This window comes from Carcharodon carcharias, chromosome 9 (genome assembly GCF_017639515.1).
Source record: "Carcharodon carcharias isolate sCarCar2 chromosome 9, sCarCar2.pri, whole genome shotgun sequence".
In the NCBI taxonomy this organism is placed as follows: domain Eukaryota; kingdom Metazoa; phylum Chordata; class Chondrichthyes; order Lamniformes; family Lamnidae; genus Carcharodon; species Carcharodon carcharias.
In genome coordinates, this window is record NC_054475.1 from 59,898,233 (window position 1) to 59,921,432 (window position 23,200).

Sequence of the window (23,200 nt, forward strand, 5' to 3'; positions counted from 1 at the left end):
GCTCACTGACCCTGCTGTTCACTGCTGATCGTCCTCCTGAACCTCCTGGTCACTGCTAACCCTAGTAACTGTCCATCCCATCACTGCTGACCCTCCACACTGACCATCCCGGTCACTGCTGATTTGCCTCACTGATCCTCCCAATCGCTGCTGAACCTGTTCACTGACCCACGCGGTCACTGCAGATCGCCCCTGCTGACTCTCCCATCTCTGCTGATCCTGTTCCCAGTCACTGATCATCCTGCCCACTGACCCTGCCGGTCACTGCTGATCCTGGGCACTGACCCTCCCAGTCACTGCTGATCTTGGTCACTGACCTTCCCAGTCACTGCTGATCCTAATCACTGAGCCTCTCAGTCACTGCTGATTGTCCTCGCTGGCCCTCCGGGCAACTGGTGATCCTGCTGACAGACCCTTCCGGTCTTTGCTGATCATCCTATTGACCCTCCCGTTCACTGCTGATTCTGCTAACAGACTCTCCTGCTCACTGCTCTTGCTGCTCATTGACCCTCCCAGTCACTTCTGATCCTGCTCACTGATCAACCTGGTCACTGCTGAATCTCCTCACTGACATTCCTGGTAACTGTGGATGCTGCTCGGTTACAATTCCGGTCAATGGTGATCCTGCTCACTTTCCCTCCCGGTCACTTCCGATCGCCCTCGCTTACCATCCTGGTCACTGCTGATCGGCCTAAATGATCCTCCTGGTCAGTGCTGCTTCTGCTTATTGACTCACCCGGTCAAAGCTGATCCTGCTCATTGACCCTCCCGGTGACTGCTGATCCTCCTCACTGCCCCTCCCGGTCATTTCTGATACGTCTCACAGACCCTCTCGGTCACAGCTGATCCAGCTCACTGATCCTCCCGGTCACTGCTGATTCTGCTCACTGACCCTCCCGGTCACTGCTGACCTTGGTCACTGACCATTCGTGTCACTGCTGATCATCCTCATTGATCCTCACGGTCACTGCTGACCATGGTCACTGACCCTCCCATCACTGCTTATCCTGCTCACTGACCATTCTGGTCACTGCTAATTGTCCTCACTGACACTCCCAGACACTGCTGATCGTCCCCACTGACTGTCCCGGTCACTGCTGATCCTGCTCGCTGACCTTCCTGGTCACTGCTGTTGCTGTTCACTGATCCACCCGGTCACTGCTGATCCTGCTCACTGAACAACCTGGTCACTGCTGAATCTCCTCACTGACCCTCCTGGTAACTGTGGATGCTGCTCACTTACCCTCCCGGTCAATGGGGATCCTGCTCACTTACCCTCCCGGTCACTGCCGATCGCCCTCGCTTACCATCCTGGTCACTGCTGATCGGCCTCAATGATCCTCCTGGTCAGTGCTGCTCCGGCTCATTGACCCACCCAGTCAGTGCTGATGCTGCTCACTGACCCTGCCGGTGACTGCTGATCCTCCTCACTGTCCCCCCCGGTCATTTCTGATACGTCTCACAGACCCTCTTGGTCATAGCTGATCCTGTTCACCGATCTTCCCGGTGACTGCTGACCTTGGTCTCTGACCCTCCCATCACTGCTGCCTATCCTCACAGACCCTCCTAGCCACTGCTATTCCTGTTCACCGATCTTCCCGGTCACTGCTGACCTTGGTCTCTGACCCTCCCATCACTGCTGCCTTTCCTCACAGACCCTCCTAGCCACTGCTGTTCCTGTTCACCGATCCTCCTGGTCACTGCTGACCGTGGTCACTGACCCTCTCATCATTGCTGACCCTCCTCACTGACCCTCCTGGTCACTACTGTTCCTGTTCACTGACCCTCCCGTTCACTGCTGACCGTGGTCACCAACCCTCCTGGTCACTGCTCAGCCTGCCCACTGACCATCCCGGCCACCGCTGATCTTACTGAATGACCCACCTGGTCACTGCTGTTGCTGTTCATTGGTCCACCCGGTCACTACTGATGTGGTCACTGACCCTCCCATCACTGCTGATGCTGCTAACTGACCATTCAGGAAACTGCTGATTGTCCTCAGTGGCCCTCTTGGTCACTGCTGATTCTGATCACAGGCCCTCCCAGTCAGTGCTGATCCTGCCCACCGACCCTCCCAGTCACTGCTGACCCTGGTCACTGACCCTCCCATCACTGCTGATCCTGCTCATTGACCCTTCCAGTCACTGCTGACCCTGGTCACTGACCCTCCCATCACTGCTGACCCTCCTGAAGGATTTAGCGGTCGATTTGTCTAGGGAAGAGTGTGTAGATAGCCTGGATCATGTTGAGATCAAAAAAGAGGAGGTCTTAGGCGTCTTGAAGAATATTAAGGTGGATAAGTCCCCAGGGCCAGATGGGATCTACCCCAGGGCACTGAGGGAGTCAAGGGAAGAGATTGCTGGGGCCTTGACAGAAATCTTTGTATCCTCACTGGCTACGGGTGAGGTCCCAGAGGACTGGAGAATGACCAATGTTGTTCCATTGTTTAAGAAGGGCAGCATTGATAATCCAGGAAATTACAGGCCCGTGAGCCTTGTGTCAGTGGTAGGGAAATTATTAGAGAAGATTCTTCGTGACAGGATTTATTACCATTTGGAAGCAAATGGGCATATTAGTGGGAGGCAGTATGGTTTTGTGAAGAGGAGGTCGTGACTCACTGACTTGATCGAGTTTTTCGAGGAAGTGACAAAGATGATCGACGATTCAAGGGCAGTGGATGTTATATACATGGATTTCAGTAAGACCTTTGACAAGGTCCCTCAAGGCAGACTGATACAGAAGGTAAAGTCGCACGGGATCAGAGTTGAGCTGGCAAGATGGATACAGAATTGGCTTGGTCATAGAATACAGAGGGTAGCAGTGGAAGGGTGCTCTTCTGAATGGAGAGCTGTGACTAGTGGTGTTCCGTAGGGTTCAGTGCTGGGACCTTTGCTGCTTGTAGTATACATAAATGATTTGGAGGAAAATGTAACTGGGCTAATTAGTAAGTTTGCAGACGACACTAAGGTTGGAGGAGTTGCAGATAATGAAGAGGATTGTCAAAGGATACAACAGGATATAGATCGGTTGGAGACTTGGGCGGAGAAATGGCAGATGGAGTTTAATCTGGACAAATGCAAGGTAATGCATTTTGGAACGTCTAATACAGGCAGGAATTATACAGTAAATGGCAGAACCCTTAAGTGCATCGATGGGCAGAGGGATCTGGGTGTACAGGTTCACAGGTCACTGAAAGTGGCAACGCAGGTGGATAAGGTAGTCAGGAAGGCATATGGCATGCTTGCCTTCACTGGCAGGGGTATTGAGTAAAAAAGCTGGGAAGTCATGCTGCAGCTGTATAGAACCTTGGTTAGGCCACACTTGGAATATTGCGTGCAATTCTGGTCACCACATTACCAGAAGGATATGGAGGCATTGGAGAGGGTGCAGAGGAGGTTTACCAGGATGATGCCTGGTCTGGAGGTTATTAGCTATGAGGAGAGGTTGGAGAAACTCGGATTGTTCTCACTAGAGTGACGGAGATTGAGGGACGACTTGATAGAAGTTTACAAAATTATGAGTGGCATGGACAGAGTAGATAGTCAGAAGCTTTTTCCCAGGATGGAAGAGTCAATTACTAGGGGACATAGATTTAAGGTGAGAGGAGAAAATTATAGAGGAGATGTGCAGGGCAAGTTTTTTACATAGAGGGTAGTGAGTGTCTGGATTTCGCTGCCAGAGGAGGTGGTGGAAGCAGGTATGATAGTGGTGTTTAATAGGCAGCTTGACAAATACATGAATAGGATGGGAATAGAGGGATACAGACCCCGGAAGTACAAAATGTTTTAGTTGAATGGCAATATGATCGGCGCAGGCTTGGAGGGCCAAAGGGCCTGTTCCTGTGCTGTACTTTTCTTTGTTCTTTTTTCTCCTCACTGACCCTCTCGGTCACTGCTGATCTTGCCCACTGACCCTCCAGGTCACTGCTAACCCTGGTCACTGACCCTCCCCTCACTGCTGACACTCCTCACTGACCCTCCTGGTCACTGCTGATCCTGGTCACTGACCATCCCGGTCACTGCTGACTGTGGTCACTGACCCTCCCATCACTGCTGATACTGCTCACTGACCCTCCCGGTCACAGCTGTTGCTGTTCACTGATCCACCCATTCACTGCTGACGTGGTCACTGACCCTCCCATCACTGCTGATGCTGCTCACTGACCCTCCCGATCACTGCTGATCGTCCTCACTGACCATCCCGGTCACTGCTGATCCTGCTCGCTGACCCTCCTGGTCACTGCTGTTGCTGTTCACTGATCCACCCAGTCACTGCTGATGTGCTCACTGACCCTCCCATCACTGCTGATGTTACTCACTGGCCCTCCCGATCACTGCTGATCATCCTCACTGACCATCCCGGTCACTGCTGATCCTGCTCGCTGACCCTCCTGGTCACGGCTGTTGCTGTTCACTGATCCACCCAGTCACTGCTGACGTGGTCACTGACCCTCCCATCACTGCTGATGCTGCTCACTGGCCCTCCTGGTCACTGCTGATTTGCCTCACTGACACTCCTGGTCACTACTGACCCTGGTCACTGACCCTTCCATTGCTGCTGACCCTCCCCACTCACCATCCTGGTCACTGCTGATTTGCCTCACTAATCCCCCCAGTCACTGCTGATCCTGTTCAATGACCCATGCGGTCACTGCAGATCGCCCTCGCTGACCCTTCAGGTCTCTGCTGATCCTCTTCCCGGTCACTGATCATCCTGCCCACTGACCCTCCTTGTCCCTGCTGATCCTGGTCACTGACCCTCCTGGTCACTGCTGATCCTGCTCACAGACTCTCCCAGTCACTGCTCAGCCTGCTAACTGACTCTCCCGGTCACTGTTGATCCTGCCCACTGAACAACCTGGTCACTGCTGAATCTCCTCACTGACATTCCTGGTAACTGTGGATGCTGCTCGGTTACAATTCCGGTCAATGGTGATCCTGCTAACTTACCCTCCCGGTCACTTCCGATCGCCCTCGCTAACCATCCTGGTCACTGCTGATCGGCCTAAATGATCCTCCTGGTCAGTGCTGCTCCATCTCATTGACCCACCCGATCAGAGCTGATCCTCCTCACTGCCCCTCCCGGTAATTACTGATACGTCTCACAGACCCTCCCGGTCACAGCAGATCCTGTTCACTGACCATCCCGGTCACTGCTGATGCTGCTCACTGACCATCCCGGTCACTGCTGATTTGCCTCACTGATCCTCCCGGTCACTACTGATCTTGTTCACTGACCCTCCCATCACTGCTGATCCTGCTCACTGACCATTCTGATCACTGCTAATTGTCCTCACTGACCCTCCCTGTCACTGCTGATCCAGCTCACTGACCCTTCTGATCACTGCTGATCCTACTCACAGAGTCTCCCAGTCACTGCTGTTGTTGCTCACTGACCCTCCCGGCCACTGCTCAGCCTGCTAACTGACACTCCCAGTCACTTCTGATCCTGCTTGCTGACCCTCCTGGTCACTGCTGATCTTCCTTAATGACCATCCCGGTCACTGCTGGTCCTTCTCCCTGACCCACCCATCACTGCTCTACCAATTCATTGACCCTCCTGGTCACCGCAGATCCTCCTCACTGACCCTCCTGATCACTGCTGATCCTGCTCACTGACCCTCCTGGTCACTGCTGATCCAGCTCACTGACCCTCCCGATCACTGCTGATCCAGCTCACTGAACCTCCCGATCACTGCTGATCCAGCTCACTGACCCACCTGGTCACTGCTGATCCTGCCCACTGACCCTCCCAGTCACTGTGGTTCCTGCCTGTCGATCCTCCCAGTCTGCTCCAAATCTTCTCACCAAGCCTCCCACACACCGCCTCTCCGACATTCCACTTCCCTCTTCCAAACCCTTGCTGGGAGCGTGGGCTCTGGAAATGAGCTTTGAGAGACTGGAAGACCTGTTTCAACCTGCACAATAATCCTCACGCTGGGAAGGCAGTGAGAGGAAGAACCAGTAAGAATGAGTGTCAGCAAGGGTGAGGGCAGCAAGACCGACGATCAGTGAGGGAGAGGCTCGGCGGCAGCGAGGGGCTGTGTGAGTGTCAGCGATGACTGGCGGGGGTTGGCAGTGCCTGGGAAGGTCAATGAGCAGGAGGGACTGTTGGTCAGTCATGTGACCCTGTGTCAGTCCAGGTGCAAAACAACTTTAAACTCCCAATGCCAAATGCGACTATGGGCTTTATCAGTGACCTTCCCTCCAACGTAAGGTCAGAAGTGGGGATGTTCACTGATGATTGCACAATTTTCACCACCATTCACGACTCCTCAGATACTGAAGCAGTCCATGTCCAAATGCAGCAAGACCTGGATAATATCCAGGCTTGGGCTGACATGTGGCAAGTAACATTCACACCACACACGTGCCAGGCAATGACCATCTCTAACAAGAAAGAATCTAACCATCGTCCCTTGATGTTCAATGGAACCATCGCTGAATCTCCCATTATCAACATCCTGGGGCTTACCATTGACCAGAAACTGAACTGGATCAGCCCTATGAATATTGTGCTACAAAAGCAAGTCAAAGGCTGGGAATTCTTTTATTTATTCTTTCAGGGTATGTGGGTGTCGCTGGCTAGCAGTGTGTGATGGAATACTCCCCACTTCCCTGGATGAGTGCAGCTCCAACAACAATAAAGAAGCTTGACACCATCCAGGACAAAGCAGCCCACTTGATTGGTACCACATCCACAAGCATTCACTCCCTCCACCAGAGTAGCAGCAGTGTGCACCATCTATAAGATGCATTGCAGGAATTCACCAAGGCTCCTTAGACAGCACTTTCCAAACCCACAGCCACTACCATCTAGAAGGACAAGGGCAGCAGATGGATGGGAACATCAACACCTGGAAGTTCCCCTCCAAGTCACTCACCATCCTGCCTTGGAAATATATCATCGTTCCTTCACTGTCACAGGGTCAATATATACAGTTTGAGCCGTGTAAGGTGCTGGTGGTCTTCCTTGGTCTGAAGCAGTGAAGAAACGATGGTTGGTCGCACTATTGCAGAATGGTGGTCGTTGATAAAATCCTACGCTATTGCTTATCGGAAATTATGGCCAGGTAAAGCTATCACGGCCGCCTTGTTCTACAAGATATCATATGGAGATAAAAAGACAGTAAAAGACCAAATCTTCTACTCAAGGACATTGATACCACTGCTGAGGTATATGGACTTGCAATCGAATCATGTGAACGACCGCTGAATGAAATGGGTTACAGGAGAATGACCATCATCTGGAAGCATACTGTGTGTTTTGTTCAAACTTATACAATGTTTATGAAATTATAGCAATAAATGTTGCTTTGAAAATACACAAAAAAAATTCCTGGAACTCCCTCCCTAACAGCACGGTGGGTGTACCTACACCACCTGGACTGCAGCGGTTCAAGAAAACAGCTCACCACCACCTTCTCAAAGGCAACTAGGGATGGGCAACATATGCCGGTGTTGCCAGCGACGTTCACATCCCAGGAACAAATTAAAACATATTCTGATCAAACCTCCTGTTGCAATTGTTGAGAGTATATTTTGAACATTGTCAACAGCTGGAATAAAGGGAGCATCACTCGCACCTTCCTGATTGTCCTCTGGGTGGTGCTGCTGTTCACAGATTTCTGGAATTTGCCACATCAGTGAATCAATTTAAAGGGACAATCTTCCTTTCTAAAACAAAAACAGAATTACCTGGAAAAACTCAGCAGGTCTGGCAGCATCAGCGGAGAAGAAAAGAGTTGACGTTTCGAGTCCTCATGACCCTTCAACAGAACTGATTTTACTTCCTTTCTAACTGGATGTAATTTAAAGGTACGAGGGACAATTGGAGAAAAGCGCTTACACAAATTTCCACTTTTAAGATTATCATCCAGGAATATCCCAATAGTTCATGTGAGTATCAGAACCAGGAATCAGTCTTCTGTCTGAGCTGAAAGGGTCAAGGTGCAACAACTGGTTTCAGTGCTGTGGATTTGGCAAAAAGCAGTCAGCCAGTGCTCACACTCCTCAATGTTATCTAGTGACCCTCTGCTGGAATTCCCAGATCTCGAGTTTGCTGCCCCATGAAAGCGAATAGCTTGATGGCACACTGTCTGGATTTATACATGTAGAATGGCCGCTTTGGACGTGAAACCATATTCCAGCATTCTTGAGTTCTTGGTCAGTGGGCGGCTGGAGGAGGGATGGTGTAGAGAAGGGAAAAGGGGAGAAAATTGTCAAATAACATAGAACTGAATAGAAAAGGTAAGAGAAAAAGTCAGTAAGCAGGCTTGAAAAATGTAAGAATACCAGGCTGAAAAAAAATGAAATTGTATATTTTACATTGGGAGGCCTAGGTGAACAGACAGGTACACTACCCTGCCAAGTCTGAACAGACTCCCAGTGTTTCTGGCACTGCTGTTTCCACTGCCCTTTTCCCAAGAGTCTGGTGACATTGCTCGTGATCGATAGCCACAGTGAAGGTCAAATGGTAGCCCTCTGGGATCTTGCTGTGCACAAATTGTCTGCTGTTCTTCCTGCATTGAAACAGTGTCTACAAAGATGCTCCACTGTCTGTAAAACATTTTGGGAGACCTTGAGGATGTGAAAGACACCATAGAAATGTGTTTCTTTTTATGGGCCAAGGGCAGCCAGCAGGGATGAGATGATAATTTGTCAAAGAGCAACAAAGAAATTGGAATGGGGTTTGAAACAGGGCAACTCCAGCCAGGTAGATTACAGAGCGGGCACAGGACAGTGATAGGCCTAATGGCAAGTGAAGAAATCAGGACAGGGAGTGGAGGTTGGGACAAGGATAGTCCTGAGACGATTAAAGAAACCCAGGGTGGGATTTATTCTTGTGTGATACAATAATTTATATTGAATATACATGGCACTGGAAGTACGGAGGCCAAGATGTAGGAAAATGTGTCAGGTTTTTATAATATAGATGTATCAAATGTTTCTTTACAGAATCACAGAATTGTTACAGCACAGAAGGAGGCCATTCAGCCCATCCTGTCTGCACTGGCTCTCTGAATGAGCAATTCATCTAGTGTCACTCCCCGCCTTCTCCCTGTAACCCTGCACATACTTCCTTTTCAGTTAACAGTCTAATTCCTTCTTGACTTCTTTGATTGAACCTGCCTCCACCACACTCTCAGGTGCATTCCAGACCCCAACTACTTACTGTGTAAAATAGTTTTTCCTCATATTGCTTTTGCTTCTTTTGCCAATTAATTTAAATTTGTGCCTCTCATACTCAATCCTTTCACCACTGGGAACAGTTTCTCCCTACCTCTCTGTCCAGGCTCCTCATGATTTTGAACACCTCTATCAAATCCCCTCTCAACCTTCTTTTCTCCAAGGGAAACAGTCACAGCTTCTCCAATCTATCTTCATAACTGAAGTCCCTCATTCTGGAACCATTCTCGTGCATCTTTTCTGCATTCTCTCTAATGCCTTCACGTTTTTCCTAAAGTGTGGTGCCCAGAACTAGTGACTTATATAAGTTCAACATAACCTCCCTGCTCTTGCACTCTCTGCCCCTATTAATAAAGCCTAGGACACTGCTTGCTTTATTAAACATACTGTCAGCCTGTCCTGTCACTTTTAATGACTTATGCACACATACACTCAGGTCCCTCTGCTCATGCATCCCATTTAGAGTTGCATCCTTTATTTTATCTTGTCTCTCCGTGTACTTCCTACCAAAATGAATTGCCTCACATTTCCCTGCCTTGAATTTCATCTTGCACCTGTCCACCCATTTCCCCAACTTGTCTATGTCCTTTTGAAGTTCTACACTGTCCTCACAATTCACAATGCTTCCAAGTTTCGTATCATTCACAAATTTTGAAATTGCGCCCTGGGCAACACGGTCCAGGTCATTAATATATATCAGGAAAAGCAAGGGTCCCAACACCGACCCCTGGGGAACTCCACTACAAACCTTCCTCAAGTCTGAAAAGCATCCGTTAATCACTACTCTGTTTCCTGTCACTCAGCCAATTTTGTATCCATGTTGCTACTGTCTCTTTTATTCCATGAGCTATAACTTTCCTCACAAGTCTGTTGTGCGGCACTTTATCAAATGCCTTGTGGAAATCCATGTTCCTGGACAGGGAGCATGCGGTGTCTACCGGCACCATCAAGGCCTTCCCTGCTCGGTGGGCACTGCGGGGACTGGGGGTACTTTATAGACCCTTTTGATCACATTTTGATTTAATGTTTGTAAGTTTCCTTTGAATTTTGTCTTTTGGTTTTTGCCGTTTCCCTTTCACAGAATCACAGAATCATAGAATCTCACAGTGCAGAAGAGGCCTTTCGGCTCATTGAGTCTGCACTGACAAGTGAGAAACACCTGACCTACCTATCTAATCCCATTTACCATACTTGGCCCATAGCCTTGAATGTTATGACATGCCAAGTGCTCATCCAGGTACTTTTTAAAGGATGTGAGGCAACCCGCCTCCACCACCCTCCCAGGCAGTGCATTCCAGACTGTCACCACCATCTGGGTAAAAAGGTTTTTCCTCACATCCCCCCTGAACCTCCTGCCCCTCACCTTGAACTTGTGTCCCCTCATGACTGATCCTTCAACTAAGAGGAACAGCTGTTCCCTATCCACCCTGTCCATGCCCCTCATAATCATGTACACCTTGATCAGGTCACCCCTCAGTCTTCTCTGCTCCAGTGAAAACAATCCAAGTCTATCCAACCTCTCTTCATAACTTAAATGTTTCATCCCAGACAACATCCTGGTGAGTCTCCTCTGCACCCCCTCCAGTGCAATCACATCCTTCCTATAATGTGGCGACCAGACTGCACACAGTACTCCAGCTATGGCCTTACTAAGGTTCTATACAACTCCAACATGACCTCCCTACTTTTGTAATTTTAAGGGGCTCCTTTTACTTTGTCCCTGATTTTGTTAATTTAGTTTAATTGTTTTGACTCAAAGGAGTTAACACTAAATCAACAGCATTCCCCTCATCAAACCTCTCTGTTACCTTTACAATTTTTGTATGTATGCACTTAGATTATTACAATTGTTCCCTGATTATAAAGCATTAATCCATTATAATATATCTTTATATTTCTGGAGCATAATTCCCTTCTAAGTCATGTTCACAGTAAAAGAGTGGTTCTGGAAGCAGTTCCTCATTGCCTAGGAAATATAGTGTGATGTGAATGGGATAGTGTCTCACATTATTATGATGCCCACATTATGGACAGCAGGTACTATGTGAGTAGTCCAGCACTTTCTACTGTCCATTCCAAACCGGAGTAATTATGTTATCCAGTCATAAGGTTCAGGCTAAAACTTTGTGTTGTGTACTTACAAGCAATTACACATAAGCATTAGGTACAGTGAATAACTGCAGTACAAAAGCTAATTTACACAATTCTAAGCCAAAGATAAGGCCCTACAATTTTATAGTTTTTTCTAAACCCCTGTAACCGCGTCTCCAGTGAAACATCATTTGCCAAAAATCTTCACCTAAGAATAAGGTGGCCTTGCTGGGAACAGGCTGTTAAAGCAAGGAGCTTGGGGGAAAATCTTCAACTCTTATCCAGCTCTCTGGGATTCTGCACATAGCCCTGAGCAGTAAAGACCACAGACATGATGATAATTACAGGAACCTGACTCATGCCACTGAATCTTAAAGCCTGAAAAAATAAACAGCAGCTTTCAAACTTGAGTGAAATTTCTTTCATATTAGTTGGGATCTTCATCTGGACTGTGTTCCATAGACATGTCCACTCACAATGGGAACAAAACTTTCTCCACCAATAATATCCATCACACACATTCCCAGGAGGCATTCTGAGCAAAGCAGGAAGCTCCCATCAGAGAGGTTAGAGTTAATTTCCATACCATCATGAGAGGGAGAGATGTTATATAGACTTCCCCACTGAAGTGTTTCTATCAGATTGGATCTATTCATTAAAGAACCAATGTGTAACAGGCATTGAGCATTGCTCAACAGTTTTGGGTGGTAGTGCTGATTTAAAATGTTCATTTGGATCACAGTTCTCTTCTTTTACTGTAGTTTATTTTGTTGCTGATTGTGGGACTGAGCAGGTCACTCCACTTGTTTCGCTGAATATTTCTCAGTAAGTGGACTGCGCAGCCCCAGCTGCCCTGAGACAGTGGGGTTGCTAGGCTGTGTTCTGCAGTAGATTGTTACAACCGAGTGGCTTGCTATCTCAGTTAAAAATCAATCGCAGTGGTGTGGGACTGAAGTTACATATCAACCCAACCAGGTTAAGTCATTAGTGAACCAGTTTTACCAGAATCTGACAGATTGGTATTTTTACAGAAAGTTTCAATTTCTCAAGCTGCCACTATGGGATTTGAAATGAGCTGCTCTAGAGGCAGAATTTTACATCCCGCGGGTGGACACAAGCCTGACCTGATCGGGCATAAAACAGCGCCCGATGATGTTGAGTGAGGGTCATGACGTTATCGCACACTCATGTGATATTTTGGTCGGTGGGTGTGCGAGAGTCGGCAGCGCGTCTGCCAAAAATTAAGGGGCCTTTAAGACCAATTAAGACCATTAACGTATTCATTAAGAGTGATTTTCTGCTGTCCGTCCAAGCTTACGGATGGTGGGCAGGTGAGTCGGCCAGGCGGCCTTTGGATTCTTGTGGAAACTTCATCCACGGGGCAGGATGAGGTTTCCGACATTAATTTTGGAAAAAATGTTTTGACATGATTTTTAGATGTATATGTGCATGTGAGTGAGTCCCATGTGGGGACATTTTTTTCAGACTTTCCAAATCTTTATTTTTGATTTTTTAATTTTTCAGCTCCCTGCCTTCAGGGAGTTTTCATTGTGTACCCCCCTCACGCCCACGCTGACTTCAGTGCTCAGCCTCCTCCCGCATTCCCCCCCCACCCTAGCTCCCCACTGTCCTCCTCACCCAGACAGTGCTGAGCCTTTCAGTACGCGTTTCATGCTGGCTGCCTGTTAATCTGCCAGCCACTGTGAAATCGCAGCCGGTGGGGGGGGGGCCCATTTGCCAGCCACTCCCAGGCTTGCCCACAGCTCCGTCCCAATGACCCGAAAATCCTGCCCTAGGTGATTGTTCATGTAGTTACATATTGACCAACCTGCCCACTGACACTTGGGTATGACCACCAGTGATGTTCTATTTTACACAGGTGTCTCATATTGCTCCTAAATACTTCTCCATCTTCACTTCTTTCTTTCTGATATCCACCTGACTTTGCACTTGTTGTTGAAATACATACCCCTCTCCCAGGTTGTCTGGATTCTGACAGCTTCTCCTTCTCTGATTTAATCTTGGGACAGGGATTCCCCTGAAACCAGCAAAGTCTGATATCGGGTGGGTAAATCGGCATTTGACTCGCTAAAGGCAATGGTGTAATTTCACCCCATACCCAGTGGAACATTGCATCACTGGCAGGGCAGCCTCAGATTCACCTGCCCCGCTGGGAACTGATGGCTGCCAAAGGGAGGAAACATGCTGTCCCCAGATTTAGCGACGCCTCCCTTGGGCACTTACTGGACGCTGTGGAGGACCGCTGTGATGTCCTCTACCCCTGCTCTGCGCAAAGACCAGCAAGCAAGCTTACCAATCCAGCATGGGAGGTGGTGGCAGCAGTGGTCAGTGCCAATGCCCTGCAAAAGAGGGCAGCCACCCAGTGCCAAAAGGGGATGAATGATCTCCTCCGTTCCACCAGGGTAAGTCACTCTTCTCATCACCTTCAACTCACACACTCACAAACCCATCACACATCCATAGTGATCCCGCTCACTGCCAGTTCAAGGGACATCTCCATTCACTCTCTCACACATATCTTCTCTTGCCCTGCAGATTGTGTCCTCATCCCATCCATGGCACCACTCACCACCCACTCATGCCAGGCTTCCTTCTCATCTGGCCTGGCAGTTGACCTGCTTATAATCTCTCCATCTGTATTCATGCAGGACAAGCTGGCAAACCACAAGAGGGAGAGGTCACAGATGGATGGAGGAATGTCTGAAATCAAGGTCCTCACAGACTTTGAGAATAGAGTCATCCAGCTGGCTGGCGATGATCTGGACCATTCCTGTGCTGATGGTGAGGGCACCGGTGCTCAACCAAGTGAGGGTCCAGTAGTGCAACATCCATCAGACAACCATGCTGTGAGTTAGTCCCCCTGCTCCGCAGTCCCCTGCCATGTGCTAATTATATCTCCTTGCTTGCATAGGCACATCTGGAAAGCAGCTGAGGGGTCTCACGAGCCAGGTCCTTGACTCAAGCCCCGAAGAAACCTCGTAAGAAGAATCTGATGAAACCCTCATTGAAGACCCGTCGCAGCGCTCACCCACATCCTCACCCACACTCTTCTAGTTCTAGAGTAGCCTCAGGGTCATAATCTGGTGAGCACCTCACACTGTCTGATCAACAGCAGGTGGAGGCAGGTACATCCTAGGCCCCCAGCATTTGGAGGGCTGCTGGAGGCCAGAAATCTGCTTAGTCTGAGTCAGATGATGAGCCTCTGGACTTAGTCACATCACAGTTGCTGGAGCTGCAAAGGCAAGCTCAGGAACATCAGGAAAGGATGTCCACTGCACTCATCAGATTGCAAGGCACGATGGAGGAGTCCATCCATCCTCAGTCTGAGGTGATAGCGCCGGCAAGCCAATGCACCGAGGTCAACACTGGCAGGATGGCGGCCGCCATGGAGACCTTGTTCCAGGACATTGGTCCGTCTCCGCTGCGCGGACTGAACTCCATCGCTGAGGCACTTGCTGGCATCCATCAGTGTCAACGCGAGAGGGGGCAGGGCATCTCGAGTTTGCCCCAGCTGCCCCTTCCTCTTAAGGAGTCAGCCAGTGGCCCTGGGGCACCCATAGGGAGGAGGATCAGCAGGTGTACACCCCGAGGCCATCCACCCAGGTGACTCTGGGAGTATCCAGCCCATCCAAACCCCCTCTTCCTGTGACTACAACAGCTCCAGTTCCACAGGCTGAGGAGGGTGACCCTGCCACACAGCAGGACCCCAAAAGCAGGCCAGAGCTCTCCAGGTCTCAGCCCTCCAGAGGACATCCGCCAAGGTCATCACAGACAGGGTGTAGCAGTCAGCAGGCTGCCTCCACCTCTGCTGTGGATGCCCGGGGAGCACCAAAATGTAGCGGCAGGGTTAGAAAGATCAAGAAGATTTGGTCGCACAGCCTGGGCATGGGTGTTAATCACTTGTACGTAATGTTGACCATTGTAAATACACTCAAGAATGACTCCTTGTCTATGGCTCCTTGTTTTATTGAGCAGTTCTTGTGTCACTCAGATGTGAAACCTTGATTCCTGCACAAAACTAAGGCCAATGTCGCTGTCCAGGGCCCCTCCCCTGTCCACAGTGTAACCTTCTGAACACAGCGATTACCCAGCTTCACAGTCACTGTCCAGATTAGTGATGTGTGCACCTCCGTGTGGCTTGCGTTTACTGCAAGAATCTCGTACCCAAGCGTCACTGGGTCCCGTGATTTTTCTGTGTGCTCTCAGCATCTGAGAGGCAGGGCTGTCCCCCCCCATCTCGACACCATTTCTGACAGGTGAAGGTGCGATTCTGAAGGGAACAGGTGATGAAACCTGACAAAGGATCAAGCGCTATTAAAGTCTATGTGGCTGCTGTATCTCAGCAGTGTCTCGATGAAATGAGCCTCTTCACAGAGCATGTGTGCACTGCCCTCAGCCAGACAGGTGTCAGACCTTCCCAGATGCAATGTGAAGATCTCAGGAGTGTCCTCACTGCATCTCATCATCATCCTCCTGGAATCCTGTGGCAATGAGGGCCTCACAACTACGCCTGCCTCGTCTGACCAGTGCAGTGGCTTCATCACCTGCACCCTAGCCTTCCAGGACCTCATCCCCCTCATCCCTTCAACTCCCTCTTCACCGGAGGAGACGTGCAGCTCTTCCATCTCCTCATCATCCAGGGCCTCGCCCCTCTGCATCGGCAGGTTGTGTAATGTGCAGCAAGCCCACGATGATGCGTGACACCCTCTGGGGAGTGTATGGAGTGCTCCGCCTGATCTGTCCAGGCACCAGAACCTCATTTTCAGGATGCCAATGGTGTGTTCCACCAAACTCCAGGTTGCAGCATGAACGTCATTATACCTTCTCTCACGAGGAGTCTGAGGCCGCCGCACGGGTGTCATCAGCCACGTCCTCTATGGGTAGCCCTTGTCCCCAAGGAGCCAATCCTGCATCCTGTGTGGACCCTGGAAGATGTCAGGGATCTGAGACCAGCCGAGGATATATGAATCGTTCCGGGGTATCTGGCATACACCTGTATGATCTGTTTGTTATAGTCGCAGACCAGTTGGACTTTGAGAGAGTGGAAGCCTTTACTGTTCACAAACTGGACTGCTTGTTGCCAGGGAGATTTAAGAGCCATGTGGGTGCAGTCGATGGCACCCTGCACTTGTGGGAATCCGGAAATCTCAGCAATTCCCAGCTCTCTTGCTTCCTGGTTTGTCTGATCCCTGTTGAAATTGACAAAGGTGTGTGCCTTGGTAAAATGGCATCCTCTTGGATACATGTGTGAGTGGAGGCTAGTGAGATCCTGCAAAGGTCCCCAGTCATAGAAATTGAGCGCGGCAGTAACTTTAACTGCCACTGGCAGTGGATGCCCTCCGAGTCCTTGTGGTGCCAAATCCTGCAGACGGTGGCATATGTGAGTGACCCGTCCCCCTGACATGCACAGGCATCGGCGACACTGGTTCTCACTCATCTACAGGTAGCACATGCGCCATCTGTAGACCCTGGGTCTAGTGATGCACCTATAAGTGACGGCTCTGTGGGTTCATCCTCTCCATGTGTAGGAGGCTGTGCTGCCCCTTGGTCTTCAGGGTTCTGCCCCTCACTTTGGTGAGCCAGGCGCCTCCGTCACATTCTTCTCCTTCTTCTCTCCTGCCTATAAACCAAATGCAGACAGTGAGATCACCAGACTCCATGTTTCTGATGGTCTCCTCACTGCCATATCAAAAAGAGAAACGAGAGTCAGCAATTGTCTCCTAAGGACCTTCTTGGTCAGGTCATGGCCTGCGGCTGCCTCTCAAGACCCCTTAAGGCATGTCGGAGAGCCCAGGCCACCACATGGATGCCCAGTGTTTAGAGCCCATGATGGTTCACCATGTCCACACCCAGCACTGCCCCACACCACATGACTGAGTGGCAGCAGCTCTGGCCACTCGACTGCCTCCTGAACTTTCATCTCAGGTGCAGGTATTTTCCTAACCTGCACTCCAAGGCTTCGCGGCTTGCTTGGACCATGAGGGTAACTTTAATGTCAGCTGAAACATAATGCAGGGGACTAGGAGTGCACCCCTTTCCCGAAATTCTCCCCTACTGAAACTTCAACCACCTGGCTGGGTTCATTCCCTTATACCCGGTCCAGTATTGCCCCTTCCCTAGTTGGACTATCTACATATTGTCTCAGGAAGCCCTCCTGGATGCACCTTACAAATTCTGCACCATCCAAACCCCTAGCACTAAGTGATTCCCAGTCAATATAGGGAAAGTTAAAATCACCCACAACAACCCTATTGCTTTTACATCTTTCCAAAATCTGCCTATATAAATGTTCCTCAATCTCCCGCTGGAAATTGGGAGGCCCAAAGTAAACCCCCAACATTGTGACTACACCCTTCCTATTCCGGAGCTCTACCCATATTGCCTCACTTTAGTTTAAATTTAGTTTTATAACAGTTCTCACAAATTTTCTACTTAACTACACTCCCAGCCACAAACCCCTTTCAGGCAATGCTCCAAATAGATTCTTAATCTATAAAACATCCAGCAATATTGCCACAAGCACTCACTGTAGCTGTAAGGGAGGTATTTCACAGCTTCTCTCTCCTTCTCACTTGACAATGCAACTCCAAAGCTTTTAACACAACTTGGTTGCTGGAACAGCAAACTTCTCTAGGGTGGCTAGAGGCTTTTCCACAGGTTTGTTTCACACAGTGCACCTTCCAAGATCTCACATGGCCACTCCCATACAGCTTTCCAGCATTCTTTAAATACAATTCTCCCTTTTGATCTATAAATCCAATTGTTTCACCCTTACTTTGGAAGTAATTTTTCCCAGCATATAAAACTCTTTCATGTTGTCATTATGGATAGCAATTTCAGGAAAAGTAAACTTAATAGCTTTGCCTTATTTATCTTGCCAGCTCTAAACATCTTATCCCGTCCCTTTGAAAATCAAACAACATCTCAACTTATCTAAAAATGCAAATTCCATTCATGCTGTATCTGCTGAGACTTCATCATGTAGTTTACCCACCTCCATTTCAAATGCCTCTTTTACACCTTATCCTTTTTGATGATTTAAACCTTGCAGTCTGACTGTCTGCAGTTTAATTAAACTACACACACACACACACACACACACACACACACACACACACAGTAAAAAAATGTTATTTCTTTTATGTAGGCTATAAATGAGAAGTGCTCTGGCTCAGCTGAAAATTGGCTTTGAGTTGGTGAATAGGTCAAGTATCTCACTCGCTACTAAGAAAGTGCATACAGTTGTCAATGAGCCTTGTTCTTTAGAAAATCAGTGCCTTTATCATTTCGACAGCTGTATTGCCATCTGATAATCTGGTGACAGGACTGAACTCAATGTGGAGGACAATAATTTACAAAGCTGCCTGCAACTATCCACACTCCCAGAGATGACCATCCTGCCTTGTTAGTTTACCACAATGACACTGATGTCTGTGTTCCAAATGTAATTGTATTAGAAATTGCCCGAGGGCAGAATCATCCCAGAGCGGTGGCAGGTGGGTAAAATGACGTATCGTCTCAAACCCGGCAAATTACTTATGCATTCCCGGGAAACACGCTGTTTCCATGGCGGACAGGTTCTCATTCACTCACCCGCCATCACCTCGCTGATTCCTCACACCAGGCACCATATTTAAAGTCCAGCTGTGCACACCACACCTCAGTGCTTCCAGCCCACAACTACTGCAGGGAAGGCATCCACAACAGGCAAAAAGACTGTAGTCTCCAGGGATGCCATTTGGTCATCATGGAGGCCCGCCGTGATGTCCTCTACCCCTGCTCTGACCGCAGGACGTGCAGCAGCATCACCAATCCAGCATGGCAGGTGGTGACAGTGGAGGTCAGTGCCAATGCTACACAGGAGAGGTTGGCCATCTAATACAGATAGAGGATAAATGATCTCATCTGTGCAGCCAGGGAATGGCAACCATCTCAACACTCTAAACATTCACACTCAAGCCCGTCACGTATTCACTGACATCTCACTCTCTCCCAGCTCAAGGGACATCACCACCCATTCTCACACATGCCCTCACATCTCCATCTGGCCTCATCTCCTCTGGAGACTTCCTCCTCAGTCCTCACCATCTTGAGACCACTTGCACAGATCAACATGTGCCAACCCCACACACACCCTGGGATATCCCCCTTCCCCAGTACAGCATCACCCTGCAGCCTCTTCCCTTGCCTGAGGCCACTTCTTCCCCTTCCCCAAGCAAGACCTAGCCCTGCAGCCATTGAAAAGCCACCCCATATGGCTGATCTGGTAGGTAGAGACCTACCTGTGAGCCCCACTGAAAGTGATGTGGTGCTGTCTGTGAAGCCTGGCGCTGATGTCTCCGAGTGCTGACCTAAGCAAGGTAGGCAAACAAATCTTGAAGTCCTGAGTGAAGTGCAGCTCGCCTGGTACACGTCACTTATGTGCTGTTTTGGAAGATGTTGCTGTGTTTTCCTGCTGGTGTGGGCGGACGATCCAACGTGGCAGGGGGTGAGGTTAACGAGTCTGGTGGGCAGGCCTAATAATGATGTGCTGATTACAATGAGGTTCCCGATGTTCGATGGTGGGAAACGCAGGCCGCCATCGGTGGTGGAGCAGATGATCGCGAAATGGTTTCGCGACGGTGTGAAACCGATTTTTGGCCTTCTCGCCATATTGCCCACTCATTCCACCGAACATGTCCGACACCAGTGGGCACGGAAAATCCTGGCCTATGTTTTTGAAATGTTAATGTATGCAAAGCTGTGGATAGAGTGGGGCCGATAAAACAAAGCAAAAACAATTTACATTTATATAGCACTGTAACACATTAAAATGGACCAAAGTGCCTCACAGGAATGATTATCAAATGAAACTTGACATTGAGCCACATAAAGAGTGAAGAGGACCAGTGACCAAAAGCTCGGTCAAAAATGAAGGTTTAAGCAGCATCTTAAAAAGAGGAGATAAGTACTCCATCTGCGCCACCCACCCATCCTCTGCTGTTCCAAACTCAATGATTAGTTCTCCTAATGTCTGCGAGATTACAGGCACCAATTTTTTTATTTGTTCATGGGATGTGGGCTTCACTGGCTGGGCCAGTGTTTATTGCCCATCCCCCATTGCCCATGAGAAGGTGGTGGTGAGCTGCCTTCTTGAACCGTTGCAGTCCGTGTGGTATAGGTACACTCACAGTGCTGTTAGGGAGGGAGTTCCAGGATTTTGACCCAGTGGTAGTGAAGGAATGGCAATATATTTCCAAATCAGGATGGTGAATGACTTGGAGGGGAACTTGCAGATGGTACTGTTCCCATGTATCTGCTACCCTTGTTTCTTGACGGTAGCGGTCGTGGGTTTGGAAGGTGCTGTCGATGGAGCCTTGGTGAGTTCCTGCAATGCATCTTGTAGATGGTATACACTGCTGCCACTGTGCGTTGGTGGTGGAGGGAGCAAATGCTTGTGGATGGGGTGCCATTCAAGTGGGCTGTTTTATCCTGGATGGTGTCGAGCTTCTTGAGTGTGTTGGAGCTGCACTCGTCCAGGCTGGTGGAGAGTATTCCTGACTTGTGCCTTGTAGATGGTGGATAGACTTTGGGGAGTCAGGAGGTGAGTTACTCACCACAGAATTCCCAATCCCTGACCTGCTTTTGTAGCCACAGTATTTATATGGCTAGTCCAGTTCAGTTTCTGGATAATGGGATGTTGATAGTGGGGGATTCGGTAATGGTAATGCCATTGAGTGTCAAAGGGTGATGGTTAGATTCTCTCTTGTTGGAGATGGTCATTACCTGGTACTTGTGTGGTGTGAATGTTAGTTGCCCTCCTACCCATGAGATGCAAATTTGTAATCCCTCAGTCACTGTCAACTTTAAAGCTGCCCTTGAGCATCCTTGCCCCTGCTGTCCCCTTCCCCCGCCCCCAAAATGCTGACTTTATTGGCTGCAGTACCTCATGTGCTGGCAGGCCCTCTGCCACCTCACCAACTTCTTCATGCATAAACCAGAGCAGTGAATTTATAAGGATATGAACTGAATTGCATTAAATTATAGATTATTATTCAGTCATGGGAAGCCCAGTCTAATCCTGTCCTCACTGAATGTCCAGCATGAGAGTACCTTTCCAGCAGATAGCTTGAGATAGAAGTCAGGGGCAGTAGTATCCTTGGCAGATTTCTCTCTCCTCCACCCAGAGAGATTAAGGCCAATTGTAGCCCTGCTCAGCAGCTGCTGTGGATGACAGTAGCAAGCTCAACAGAAAATGAGAGCGGAGGCTATGATGCTCATCAGTACCACACCAGGTGGTGGATTGATACAGGACTGGGTTGCAAGCATCCTGCTAGCCAAATACAGTCAGTGCTGTAATGTTGAAAACTCTCACCAGCTCCCTGTGCACTTCAAGCGGCTCTTCAAATTCTCACCTAAGACTGCAGCTCCCTGATTGGTCAGCATTCCTCCAATCAGGAACAGTTTTTTTTTCCAAAAGCAAAACGCTGCCCATGCCATTGTCTGAAAGAAAACCAGAAAATGCCAGAAATACTCAGCGGGTCTGGCAGCATCTGTGGAGAGACACAGACAGAGTTAACTGTGGTTTTTTTGGGCTAGAAATAACACAGAGACTATTTAATCGGCCATGTTGCCACCCACTTTATTCATACTCCCAACAAAGAGGGGAGTATCACAACATGATCAGCTCTTACAGTATACTGCACTCTCTCCCCATTTAAAAAATCAGACAATGATTACCTCTCAATACCACATTATTGTTTTCTTATTTTATCAAGTTAATTTAAATGTACAATTGTACATGTACATAATTTCCCAGACTATAACATAACAAAACCAATATCAGCAATACCTGAAATGAAACAGGTTGGGTTACTGTAATCACAGCTAATAAGTATATGACTGCTAGTACCTGAGTAATTTACATGTAAAAGCAGTTGTTTTACTTAATACCACTCATTTCTCTGGCAGACACTAGCATATCATTTGTGTATATAAAGTAATTCACAAGTAACTCAGTGGCTAAGGGTCATGGGAATCTTGGAAGAATGTCCACATTTATATGGTCTGCTGACTTATATTTAATATCGTACTGATGAGCCATCAAAATCATTGTCCATCTCTGAAGCCATGCTGCCACTAGGGATGGTACCCCCTTCTTTGAACTAAATCCCATTGTTAGTTCAGTTAACAAAGGGAATTTTCTACCATACAGTACTTGTATGCTTCTTTCTCAAGTTGTCAGTACTTTTGCTCTGACTTCTTAAATATGCATGAAGCATGTGCTACAGGCCTCTCCACACCACTTTCCATAATGTGACATAATGCCAGACCTAACCCTGGGGATGAAGTATCACACACTAATACAAGTTGTTTTGTGGGATCATAGTAGGTCAAAACAGCATCACTAGTACTTTCTGCACTTCTTCAAATGACTTCTGGTGCTCCACAGGCTGCTCCCAGACTGTTTCATCCTTCAGTAGTTGACTCAGTGGGGCAAATGTATTAGCTAAGCCGAAGATGAACTTCAGATAATACACAACCACCCCTATGATTGTTCTAAGTTCTTTTTTGTTCCACAGTCTCTTTTTCTTCACAATCCCCTCAAATTTCTCCTGCATTGGGTGGATATCTTCACTATCTGTTTTGGGTGCAGCTTTGGAACTGAGTGTATACCTAGAAGTTTGGTGAGTGGGGGAGTTGGGGGAAGGAGATATTCCTTTCCTTTTGCTTTTCTATCTTTCTCACCCTGTAGGATTTGGTTCTTACAAGGAAAGGAGCTATCTGTTTGCTGAGTATCTGGTAAGTGGTTAAGGTCTGTTCCAGTCCTAAGATTTAAAACACTGCGACACATCAGGAAGGGGAAAAGTTACCTGGATGATTTGTACCAGGAGGCAGTCACACCACTTAGGATAAGGTCT

At 48.5% G+C, this 23,200-nt stretch overlaps 1 protein-coding gene across 1 annotated transcript in view; it reads left to right on the forward strand.

Moving 5' to 3' along the window:
- The first annotated feature begins 12,518 nt into the window (after positions 1 to 12,518).
- etv7 (ETS variant transcription factor 7) overlaps positions 12,519 to 23,200 on the forward strand; it is a 284,939-nt gene continuing 274,257 nt past the window's right edge. Inside the window, exon 1 of the mRNA XM_041195797.1 lies at positions 12,519 to 12,610. The gene's annotated coding sequence lies outside the window, so the exon portion shown is untranslated. The remainder of the gene's footprint in view (positions 12,611 to 23,200) is intronic.